Here is a 12,501-nt window from a genome sequence, read left to right as displayed (position 1 = left end):
TTTCCCCATTGTGTGAAGTATTTATTGCTGTAAACAAGAATAAATTCAGGGGTGTTCCTGGTGGTCTTTGGTTATAGGATATGGACACAAGAAACAGAAAAATAGATTCTAAGTGTTTAAAGACTTTATTGTGATGGGGAGAGGTGTTAGCTAAAGTCGTGGAAGAATATAATGCAGGAAGATAAAGATAATAGAAATCAAAGATCAAATTTTCTCTCCTAGAATTTTATGCAGCTTCACACTAAAGAGTGTTGTAACTTATTGATTAAACTATCCAATTCAGTGAAAGTATGCTGAATAGAAGCAGGAAAGCTGTTTCTGTATGCTCAGTTTAAATTACAATTAAGTTTCCAGCTGGAGATCCACAAAATATAGTAGAACCCTCACAGGGATGGTATTTGCCTTGTTCTATTTTAGGATTGCATAGCAATATCACCTTATAGTAACAGCTGTTTGTAGCAATGGGATTGGTATGAATTTTTCTTCTATTGCCTGGCAAATTGAAAAGCTATAAAATATTTTCAGTTCATTTCAGGTTCAGGTATCCCTAGGAGCAACTGTCTTCATTCAATCAGAAAGGAAGGTACTAAGATTGCAAAACAGAGATTAAGTAACTGAATGCAAACTGCTGTTGGTTGAAAACTCCAACTGGGACTTTATTGCCAAGCACCAGACATTAGAAGATCAGTGGCTAAATCAGCCAGAGTAAACATCCTGAGGTACAAAACTAGTGCCAGCTCACTGAGCTATCAAAAAGATAAGTGGGTTGACAGAGGGGCTGAAGAAAGACGTAAGTAAATATGGATAAATTCAGTACCCGTTCATATAATGATGGACATGGTTTGAAAAAGAAATATGTCAGGCATAAATTCAGTTATAAATATGCAGAATGAAATTTTGGAAGTTTTATGCTCTTGTTAGGAAAAAATAGCTATATTAGGATTAATATTACATATTTAATTTGAGTCTCAATATAAGAACCCCATGAAAGTTGTTAAAATAATGAAAGTAATGCTGATTTAATAAGTAGACATTGAAAACTTACATCCTCGGTGGCATTATTTATTAAAACAAGCACATAGAAAACATATTTTCCTTCTCTTTCCCCTACTGTACTTTTTAAATCTTAAATTCTCAGTTTAAAAAAAATGTGTTATTATAATATGTATTCTAAAATTATAAAAATTATAATTTTATACTTAATGACTTTTTTTTCAAACAGAAAACATATAGCCAGGATTCAGATAAAAAGTCAATGTTACCATCATCCTAGTTCTTGTCTAGTAACTATTTTAATAGCTACAATCAAATTACGTTCTTTATAGAAATGGTATCCTCTGCCAAAACTGAGATGAGTAACTATAATTTTTATTATTATTTGTAGTAGTAGTAGTAGTGTAGCATGTAATGTCTTAGCTCCCTGACATGTTTGAATAGAAAGCTCATAAAATAACTGAAATTTCAAGCATTTGAATTCTAATCTTTTAAAAACTGTTTTTAGGTGAGTTTTTTCCCCAAAATTATAGGCCGTCATAATAAGTTTGAACTTTATCTATAACAATAGAAAGCCATTAAAGAAATTTTTGCCCTAGAAGGGCATTAGTGCACTTTTGTTTTGGAAAAATAAGACATTGGGGGATGTAGATGATGAGTTATTAAGAAGAAAATAGGGTTGCCGTACAGAAAACCAGTTTAGAAGCTAAGGAATTAATCCGTTAAATAAATTACAAAATTTAAGGATGTCTCAATAAGTTTGAATGTAATGGAAAGTATTCAGCAATAAATGAAAATAATCTATTTAAATGCCTAATTTAATATGACGATTTAATAGAGAAGAGTTATAGTCTCAAGTTATTGTTTGGTGGATGTTCATATTATTAATGGCAAAAAAAAATAAGTAATAGGTCAGAGCTAAAGGCTTATATATTTGGATAGTTCCCAGTCAGGTTGATTTTATACCAAAATAACTTTTATGAAAAAGAGAAAGTAGTAACAATGCTATAGATTATTTAATCTCTTGCCAAATAAATACTGAAAATCACAAAAATACTGTTTTTCATTTGATTATTAAATAGGCATATTCAACTTAATATTTCCAAACTGAGATCCCGATTCTCCCTCAAACCAACCCTTTCTTAATGTTCCCACTCAGTTATTGGTCACGTAAATTGATGGGGTAAGGATTTACCACAATACTACCAGTTGTTCAGATAAAAAAATTTTGATATAATCTTTAACTTGACTCTTTCTCATAACCCATATCTGTTTCATCTATAAATCCTTTTTGCTGAAACTTTAATATACACCCAGGATTCCACGTTCTCACCCAACCCTTGCTACTATACTGCTTTAAGTCATCATCCCAGCTCCTCTGGATTATCAAAATGACCTCATAACTTGCCTTCCTACTTCTGCCCTTGATGCACTTTCATTTTATTTGCAATATGGTAACAAAGGTGATTCTGTTAAAACATTTCATATTATGTCACTTCTCAGTTTGGAACCTTCTATTTTTTCTTATCACATTTAGAATTGAAGCCAAATTTCTTGCTTAAAATGAAAAGGACTACATTATATTCTTCTGTGCTCATTTCTCTTTTATTCTTTCATTACAGTCACACAGGCATGATTACTGCTTCTCAAACAAAGCTGGCATGCCCTCACCACAGGACCTTTGAACTTGATTTTTTTTTCCTGCATGGAAGTTTTTTTTATTATTATTTTATAGAAAAATAGAAACATATTTCTCACAGTTCTGGAGGCTGAGAATTCCAAGATCTAGGTGCTGGCAGTTGGTGTCTGATGAGGGCTTTCTTGCAGTGTCCTCACACAGTGGAAGGTGGAAGGCAGAACAGCAAAAAGGGAATGAATTCCTTCCAGCAGCTTCCTTTATAAATCTGCCAGGAGTACTTAAAAACAAACAAACAAACAACAAAAACCACAGTTAGTTCTCTCAGTTCTTTTAGGTCTTTACACAGTTATCTGCTAATCCTTCCTTGCTCACTTATATAACATTGCACCATTACTTAACCATTTCACTTCCTCCTTCCTCACTTTATTTTTCCCCCCATAGGATTTAATAGTATCTGACCCATTTTGTATACTTTATTTTTATTTTCGTACACACACACACACACACACACACGCTAATATTAGTAAGCAAGGATTATTGTCTCTTGTCACAACTGCATCTCTAACATCTAAATATATTTAGTGTATATACATTTAAGGTATAGATATTTAAAATTAAGTAAACAATAAAATGTGGCAATTTTGTTAAAAATGTATTGCCTATACTTAGTGAATATTAATCACTTTGAACAGATTTGGAGCTATCTTTAGTAAATCTTAAGAATATGAAATATTAATATTAATATCACTGAACTTTAAGTAATTGCTGTAAGGACTTACAAGCATACACACATGCAGTGTACAAATGTTAAGTCCCTGGCTTTGATACTGTACTATAGTTATATAAAATGTAATCATTGGAGAAAATTAGGCAAAGAGTATGCAGGATGAATCCATAGTTATTTCAAAGTGAAAAGTTTAAAAAGTAATTACGTTAGGCAGCTCTAACTTTTACTTGATAGGTTACCCTTAATTAGTTTGTATTTATCGGAGAAATGCTTTGTTTTCCTGGTTTGCTTAATTCTTAGTTAAAAGATAACAAACAATTTTATTGCAGAGGAAATTTCCTAACATTCTTTCACTCTCCTTTGATTTTTATTTAAACTAAAACCAGCATGACAGTCCCATCGAAAAATTCCTCATGACAAAAATCTCTTATCGGGAAAATATGTTTGAGACACATACACATTGCAAGCTATTGAAGGGGCTGCTTCTCATAAAACATGCACGTTTTACTTAAGTACTTCAAAGGTACTTTATGTTTGTACACTTTAAACATTTTGATTGCTGAGTCATTTAAATCTTTCAAAATGTTAAGTAATTATTTCAAATATTTTTATATTGGCTAAAACCAATTATGTTCTATACTGTAATACAATAACTTAGTTGTTTCTTGGGTATCTAGGACTAAATATTTTTAGATGACTTTTAATTCTTTTACCAGACTTGCCTGTATTTTTTTCTTTTACTCGCTTTAATTTTCTTTTATTATGTTCACATTCTCTCTTCTTTTTTCCTCCACTGTTTCCAATGATTATTAGCCACAGAAGGAACACTTTGTAACTTCCCTGACTAAATAATGTCTCTTACTGCTTTCTCTTTAAGGAGGTGAATGCTTATTTTATCTGCATCAAAATTATATGAACTGGAATGACATTTATTTGTCATGTATCTCCTGTAAACTGAGACAGTTCCTCAATTTTTCTTTGTCTTTCCTTATTTTGAAATTATTTTTGAGAAGTGAAGGTCAGTTATTTTGTAGACTGTCCCTCAATCTGGATTTATATGGTATTTTTTCATGATTAGATTTACTTTATACATTTTTAGTGAGAATGCTCTGGAAGTGATTTTTTTTCTTTTGTTCTCAGTAAATGAAATCAAAAGGAGTATAAAACTGATTTTTCTCAGTATTAGTGATGCTAAATGTCATGTTCTTAAGTTGGGGTCTACTAGGTTTCTCCATTATAAAGTTATGAATTTTAACTTTTGGATTTATAAGAAAAAAGAAATGTAATTTGAAACTGCTAGAAAAGTTTTATGCTCATCAAATGTTTACCAACAGTTGTTATTAGCAACCATTGAGTATTTTCTAATTCCACTTATATATTTCCATATCTATATGGATATAAACATAGCTATCTTCCTATCATAAGGAAGAGCTCTCTCTTTTTCCTTACCTATTTCTTTGTTGTGTATATCAGGTTGGATTCATGAATTATTATTTTATTCAGTGTGTTAAAAGCAATTACTCTATTTCAATATGCAGATTTTCTCTGTCCATAGTGACGTGTCTATTTATGTCTACTGAAACTTGGGAACAAAAGTCAGAGGTTTTGGTATTTCAGGGAAGTAATGCTGTGTATATTATATATCCCTTGAAACATGTGAGTGGCCACATATTTTGACAGTGAAATATATGGATATTCAAAATAATGTGATTATAAAGACTATATATAGCATCCTAGTCAACTCAAATCAGATTTAACCATTAAATGAATGACATTTTGGTTCTCAAAGATACAGGAATTTAGAATTCTGAATAAGGCATTGTGAACCTCTGCCTGGTTCTCCTTCTATTTTAAATAGTGTATTATTTTATATTTATAAAATGCATGCCATCTTTATACTGTATACTGTTTAGGCTAACTGTAAAATCTAGAGCTTAAATATGATTATGAGGCTGTCTTAGGAGTTACAGAAATTACATTAATCTTGGATTATATATTAATTAAAACTGCATACAGAGTTAAAAAGCATTCAGGAAAAATTTTTAATAAATTTTAAAGACTAAGTTAATATCTATGGAAACCAAGGAATATTAATTTATATTTATGGATGTTTGCTTCAAATATAAAAGTTTTCTATAGATTTATGTGCTATCTAGTAAGTTGTGCCACAGTACAGTATGAATACCATCTTGGAGATTTTGTTCTTTATATAAAGAATATATAAACTTGTAAAAAATTACATACCAGCTGACTAAAAATATGCAAGGTGGTTCAGGTAGGAATGAAAGGCAAATCTGATAATTTTATATTAAAAATGTACTCTAAGAAATTATCTTTCTCAAGAAAATTTTACAGCCATATAAGTAATCATAAAGCAAGGTATACTGGGACATATGCTTGGTTACCTGAAATTAATTGCAGGACCCAATAAGTAGGCTACTCTCTAGTTAAAAGAAAAAACTTGATAAGTTTCTTTCTCTCCATTGCCCTGCTTTTGAGTGAGGTGACAGGCTACTGGATGAAAACACTGCAACCAGATGAATGGAAAAGTTGTGTTGCCAGGGAAACCTCTTCCAGGAGTTGTGTGGTCCTCATGTAGCTCTCCTTTTTTCCTTAGAGCAGTAGTTCCTTCATGGTACAAGAAAAAGATCAAGACTAACATGTGGTCATGAAACAGGAATGTATTTTATATAAAATATCAGTACCCTACATCAATCTATTACTATTTTATGGTCTCTAATAACATGTAAAATAACTTATTAAAAGGAAAAATTAGATCCTTCATCTTTGTGTATATTATTTAATTTCATTTTTGCCCTCAAGGCTTCCATTAAATGTGTCATATCTTAGATGCATAAAGTTTAAATTGGTATAGAGCTATTATGATTTCTACCTTTTCTGTTTTTAGTGGCCTACTGTGTCAATGCATTATCTATAATAGTTCCTCATACATTAGTTTTAATTTATTCCTGGAAAAAAAGAACACCTACATGGTTTGTCTAAAAGCATTTTTCCCTGGGATTAAAAGAATTGCCATTTTTACATGCTGGTCTGAAATGAAAATGAATAAAAATGAGAGCTATTTTCATTTTCCAAACATGGCCTTTGAAGTTTTCAAAGTGAACCTTGATAGAGAATAAGGCCAGATAAAAATGTTACTACAGCTCTGGCCTCAGGAAGAAAAATATCAAAACAGAAATTTCCCATGGTGATTCCCTTTCCAGAGAACTGATCATTAAACCATCATGCTGTTTGACATTCTTTACAGAAGTATGGCATTGCTTCGACTGGAGTTTAATTTGAGGAATTACCTTTTCTTATTTTTTAATACTGTAACTTTAAAAGGAATAAAATAAAGACATTCTGCCCATCACAATGAGTGCCCTCTGTACACAGGAAAACACCATTTCCTCTTAAACCCAAAGGAATAAATCTAGATTTGAAACCACCAGGGAGCTGTATACTTGAATGGCAATGTTTTGGCCCTGACAGATTTGTTTTTACTAAATTGCAATTGAGCATTTACCACCAGTTTACCTTCTGGACATCCAAAAACATCATAAGAACTCGCTAGCTTTCCTTTTGTGTAGATGTTACTGAGAACATCAGTCAATGTATGGAATAGCTTCCTCTTTACAGTATCCCCAAGGAGAAATTCCTCTCAAGCCTCACTATCAGCAAAAGCTATATATCTTTTAAACAACTGGCTCCCATCCCTCCTCACTTCCCTAATATTTTAGACACTGTGTTTCTAAATTTCATCCTGATTGCTTTGACCATTAGGAAGTTGAGAGAAAACATTTTGGTACATCTCTGCACCTACTCAGGACTTTATGGTAGGCATTTCTATGAGCTAGTCTTAACCCTTACCCTTACTTTCTATTTACTTTCCCATAATTTACCTTCTTCCATTGCTCAAGTGTTTTTTTTTTTTAATATTGTAGTCATTTTAAACGTAAAATAAATAAAAACATTACGTAGGTATATAAAAGGATGTTTTGGCTTTTGTATGTAACCAAAATTCAAAACGCTTTCTTTATAATTAGTGACTGCTTAATATAATACTAATTGGATTAAATATATTTTTCTATTACACATTGGAGGTGTGTGGTAGTGATGGGGAACTATTTAATTCCTGACTCTAGACTCTTGTTTAGTTTTGTCTACTTCTTAATCTTCTTACTCTTTAATGAGTGTCTTAATCTCAGTAGTTTCACATTCTTCTCAAGCAATGCTATTCACTGTTCCTACAAGTACTTCTAAATTTTTTATTGTATAGTTTAACTTGAGATTTCAAATAATAAACTGCCAAAAAATTAATTACAGTATTCAAACTAATTGGATATGGTAATCAGCGGGTCTCTCAGAGGTGTTTTATCTTGATGTCTAGGGGCATAAGCAGTATACTATTGGTGTTAACACAGAACCACTTCTGGGATGTATTTCTATCAAATGTTATTTCAACACTTAGAGGAATCTCCAAATAATAGTTTGATTAGTTTCAGATATAAAATAAGAACAAGTAAAGAAAATTGAGGCATTGAGGAGTGGCTGACATTTATTGAATATTTACTATGTACTAGCCACTAGGTTTTCATATTTGGCTTTAAAAAAAAGACTTAGCTTTGGAAGGGCAACGATATATTGACATATCTCTGTAATGTGCCTTCCTTCAACAGACATATAAATTATCTGTGAGATAATAGTAAGATAGGTAGCTGTAAAGTGGCACTTTTAGAAAAGACCTAAAGCCAAGAGCATGCAATGCTCTTATTTATTCTTACGACTTTTAAGACTTCTGGAAAGCTCAAAGTTTTGCTTTATGTCCAATTCAATTATTTTACCTCAGATACCTAAGTTTCCTGCTATTATTCATAACCTCCACCCTTTTATTTTTATTTCTATTTTTTCATTTTTAAAACTTGGATCTGTATTAATCATTAAGTCTAGGAGAGAGATAAAGTAGTAATGTTTGTGGGTAAAGAATAACTCAGCAAATAGGAAGACGATATTCTGTTTGCAATTCTAGTTCTTTTTTTTTTTTTTTTTTTTACTTCAAATGTTAAGGCTATGCCTTGACTACTACATTTTTCTCTGTCTTCTATCTTCCAAGACAGTCTGTAATATTTATGAATAAATCTATGGCTGAAAATTGTGCATTCCTCTTCAGAATGGAAGAGGTCTAATAGATTTTAAACTAGCCAGTTTAATAAGAGACAAACTGGTATGCTGAACACTGAAAAGCAGCTTCATACATGAATGAAATCTTTATTGCCAAAAGATAAAATAATTTGATGTTAATATTGTGAAATGCTGAATAAAAAACTAAGGAATAACAATATATTATTTATCTTTTGTTTGATTTCATTTTGGAGAGGGCTTAATGTGACCCTTGAGTATGTACATCAAGAAATTACATAAATGCAAATCCAAGGCTCTGAAATATTCTGTTGGCATTGTTAACCTTTAATTGGTTATGCCATTAAATTAGTTGTAAAGCATTATAGTACATGACTGGTCAGCCATGCTGTATATAGTTGAGTCCTCCTCTAAATTTATATTGTTATATATTTCATAGTCAAACTTTGAGCCATTTAATTAAAATGTATATGTAATACTTATAGAATTGATGAGCTGTATGATCTTTTCTGTGTGTAATTTTAATATTCCCCAATTGGCCTAGCTCAGAAGCATATGTGTGCCACGAATAAATATTTAGGTGAATAAGATATATGATTAAAAGTCAAGATTGAAAACTAGACTTTTTGAAAATAAGATTACCATTTTTTTTTTCTAAAAAGGAAACTTCTTTACAGCATGGATGTTACAGTTGAATTTTTGGGAGGCTATTATATCAGTTATCATCTTAATGCTACTAGAAGATAATCATATACAATAACTTGTGATAAGGATTTTTTATCGTCTCTGTGAGTCAGACACTAAATTATAGTATTAGAATCCAAGACATGCTCTTATGTTTTATGAATGTAGTAATATTGAGAAACTATTTCTAAATACAGAATATTTCAAATTATGTAGGAAAACTCCTAAAGGATTAAAATTTCCCAATAATACGTCTTATCTGACATATTCTGGGAAATTTCTAGCTCCTGTAGAATTTTACCAAATAGCATTTTATATAAATATATGAAACCCCTACTTTATGCTAAAATTCTCTTGACTTACAACTGGAGAATATACCAGCTACCACATTCCAATACTGTAATAGAAGAAGGCAGGCTGTCTAGGCAATTTGCGCATCTGGTGCTGTAAAACACGGTGGGCTGACATAGCAATGAAAGTCTGTCTTCTTACTCCCTCTTCTTTACAGTGGGATTAAGTGCATGAGATATTCATACATACTTTGAGGTGCTTTAAGTTGCAAAGCAGGTAATATTCTCATAGCTTCATTTTCTTCAATGTGACTCTCACTGCATGAATCACTGTTAGTGAGACTGTATATTCACTGAATTAAAAAAAAAACCATAAAGGTAAAATACTCTGTCAAATACAGCAAAGAAGAAAGTGGGAGGGAACTGATATTTGGCTGCTTGTCTACTATGTACAAACACATTAATAGGAAATGTATACGCACTTGAAACTTAAGTATTATACCTGATGAATTTGATATATTTTCATATTCTAAAAATAAAGAAACAGACTCAGAAAGAATAGCTCCCAATAGGATATATGGCTATAAAATGGCAGATCCAACATTCAAAGAACCAATATTAAAACCCCAAATCCCATTTGTTTCCACTGCACTCAAACTTGTCTGCTGATAATCATCTAGAGCTGTCACTGAAATCAATATCCCAGGTCCTCCCCTTTGAGATTATATTATAGTTGCCCAGGTACTCCCCAGGAATCTGGATTGTAACAAGGACCTCATATAATTCTTAAAGTCAAATATTTTTGAAAACACTGCTCCGCAGCTTACTACTCTCTCTGCAGTTGAAATAATGTCTTTCTTGTATCTAAGAAACCCACAATTCTAAGTGACTCTTTGGACCTACAGCTTTGTTATATTTATGCTATTTTTATACTACATGTTCTTCTAAATTCTTTTTAATCTTTTAAAAATTCAAAGAAATTACCTGACAACGTGATAGAAGGCCAGGATTGTAATAACAATACCTAACAAAATGTTTAGGGAGTTTTAATTTTTTAAATGTTTTTCCTAAGGCACAATCCCTACTAGATCCAAGGCACTCCATGCAGATGGGCACATTTGCTTACACCTGGATTGGTCCCAAAAGCATTATCTGTTGGAAGACCTTATTGTTTTAATTGCAAACTTATATCTGGCTTTGTGGAATCCAGGCAGCAATGTTAAATTACGTTTTTCAGTAGCTTCGAGGCTCTATCTGTAATTAGTGGCTTCTGTTCTTTATTACACTGATCAGTAATGCAGCTCTATTCATCACCACAGTCTCAGTTAATTATCCTTGCTAATGATTTTCATGGTGTAAAGAATCTTCAGGACCCATTTGTAAAGATATTTTTGCATTGAAATTATTGGATAGTATGACACCATAGTGAGCTGATAAACTGTTGGAGGGATGTTACCATGGGAGATGGTTACTTTCATTCTATTGTATCTGCTTTGATTGGGGAGAAGTTACAGAAGAGGGGATGCGATGTAATTTTGCATTTACGAGTTTATAATACTACAGGTGTGCAAAGAGGTGGGAAGCAGTCAACCAGAACACAAAGAGAAAAATTTCCTCTGCATGCCTGAGACATTGGTAATACTGTTGGTGGCTGCTCCATCTAGTATTGAAATTAAATAAGATTAAATGAAACTGCTACTTCATCGTGTGTTTACATTTTAAAATATCTTATGCGGAGAAAATAATTTGAATTTATGAAAAATTGTGTGACACAGTGATTTGTGTATTCCTTTTGGATTGTTAGCAGGAATTTTAGGATAAGTTGCTGATCTCTGGTAGGTATGACATGTTAATATTAGATTACTTTTCAAAACTTATATTATTGTAAACCTTAAAAATACATAATTTTTAAAAAAGGTCCAAAGTTTTTAGCTTTAGAAACCATATTGAAATTAGTGTTAATTAAAAACAATTTTCATAAGATGATTTATATAAATTTTAAAGAAAAAGTCTTCAATTATTTCTGATGTCATTTTTATGCAAATCATATCAGACATATATCAAATGATCTTCCACCTCCTTTAAAAAATACTGATAATGAGAAATGATTTTTTGAAAATAAAAGAACAAAATATTATAATACGTGATTGAATAAGAAATGTCACTGAGAGAATTACATCTATCAAATTTAGGTAAATTTTTATTGTTTACTTTGGTGACAAAAATAACTCGTAAACTTTTTTTTTTAAGTTTTTGTCTTCATACTTTTATTCTTACTTTTCCTCACTCAAGTTGTTTTCTTTTTATATAATCTAAGCTAATTTTACAATTGGATTCAGCACATAAATGATGGACAGTAAAGCCTGTGAAATAAGATGTTAGAACTGATATTTGTTGCCAGATTCCAAACAAAAATAGTCAATTACAATACCTTTTTGTGACCATGAGAAAGGAAATTACATTTAATGATGAACTATTCAAAATTATGTGTATACATAGATTAATAATGTCTATGAGAGTCAATATAAAATAATTAAATTTTTTTTAAATTAGCAGTTAATTTAGTGTCAGCTATTAAAATGTATGGCAGTATCAAAACTAAATATAATTTAAAAAGTTTAAAAAGTTCTTGACTACTAAATCATCTTCACAAATTTTAATGTATTTATTTATTTACTTTTTTTTTGATGATTGTCATCTGGAAACAGCATCCTGAATCACTGTGAGAAAAATACGTAATAGATCATGATTCATTAAGGCCCAAATTTCGATTGATCATTAAATTTCTGACTGCTAGAAATTCCCAAAGCACAGGGACTGGCTTTTCAAGATTGTAAGATGTATTTTGATCCATGGGAATAAGAAGATATCATTAAACTATTCAATAATACCTCAGCTAAGAGAATTACCCCATCAAATGTATAAGACGTTTTATTTTAAAAAATCTGTCTCTATATCTTTCCATCTACCTATCATCTATTCTCTCTTTCATCTCTCTATTATCTTTCACAGCTATCATCTATACATTG

The 12,501-nt window shown here is 31.3% G+C and overlaps 1 long non-coding RNA gene across 1 annotated transcript in view; it reads right to left on the bottom strand.

Annotated features, from left to right (window-relative positions):
- Window positions 1–2,113: 2,113 nt before the first annotated feature.
- The window catches only part of LOC103782744 (uncharacterized), a 75,938-nt gene continuing 65,550 nt past the window's right edge, over window positions 2,114–12,501 (bottom strand). The window contains exons 6-7 of the long non-coding RNA XR_004670257.2: window positions 5,765–5,987; window positions 2,114–2,909 (exon numbers count right to left, since the gene is read on the bottom strand). This is a non-coding gene — a long non-coding RNA (uncharacterized LOC103782744). The remainder of the gene's footprint in view (window positions 2,910–5,764; window positions 5,988–12,501) is intronic.

Source organism: Pan paniscus, chromosome 13 (assembly GCF_029289425.2).
Source record: "Pan paniscus chromosome 13, NHGRI_mPanPan1-v2.0_pri, whole genome shotgun sequence".
Classification (NCBI taxonomy): Eukaryota; Metazoa; Chordata; class Mammalia; order Primates; family Hominidae; genus Pan; species Pan paniscus.
Note: the sequence above shows the minus strand (reverse complement) of the source record. Positions and strands in the feature narration are given on the sequence as shown.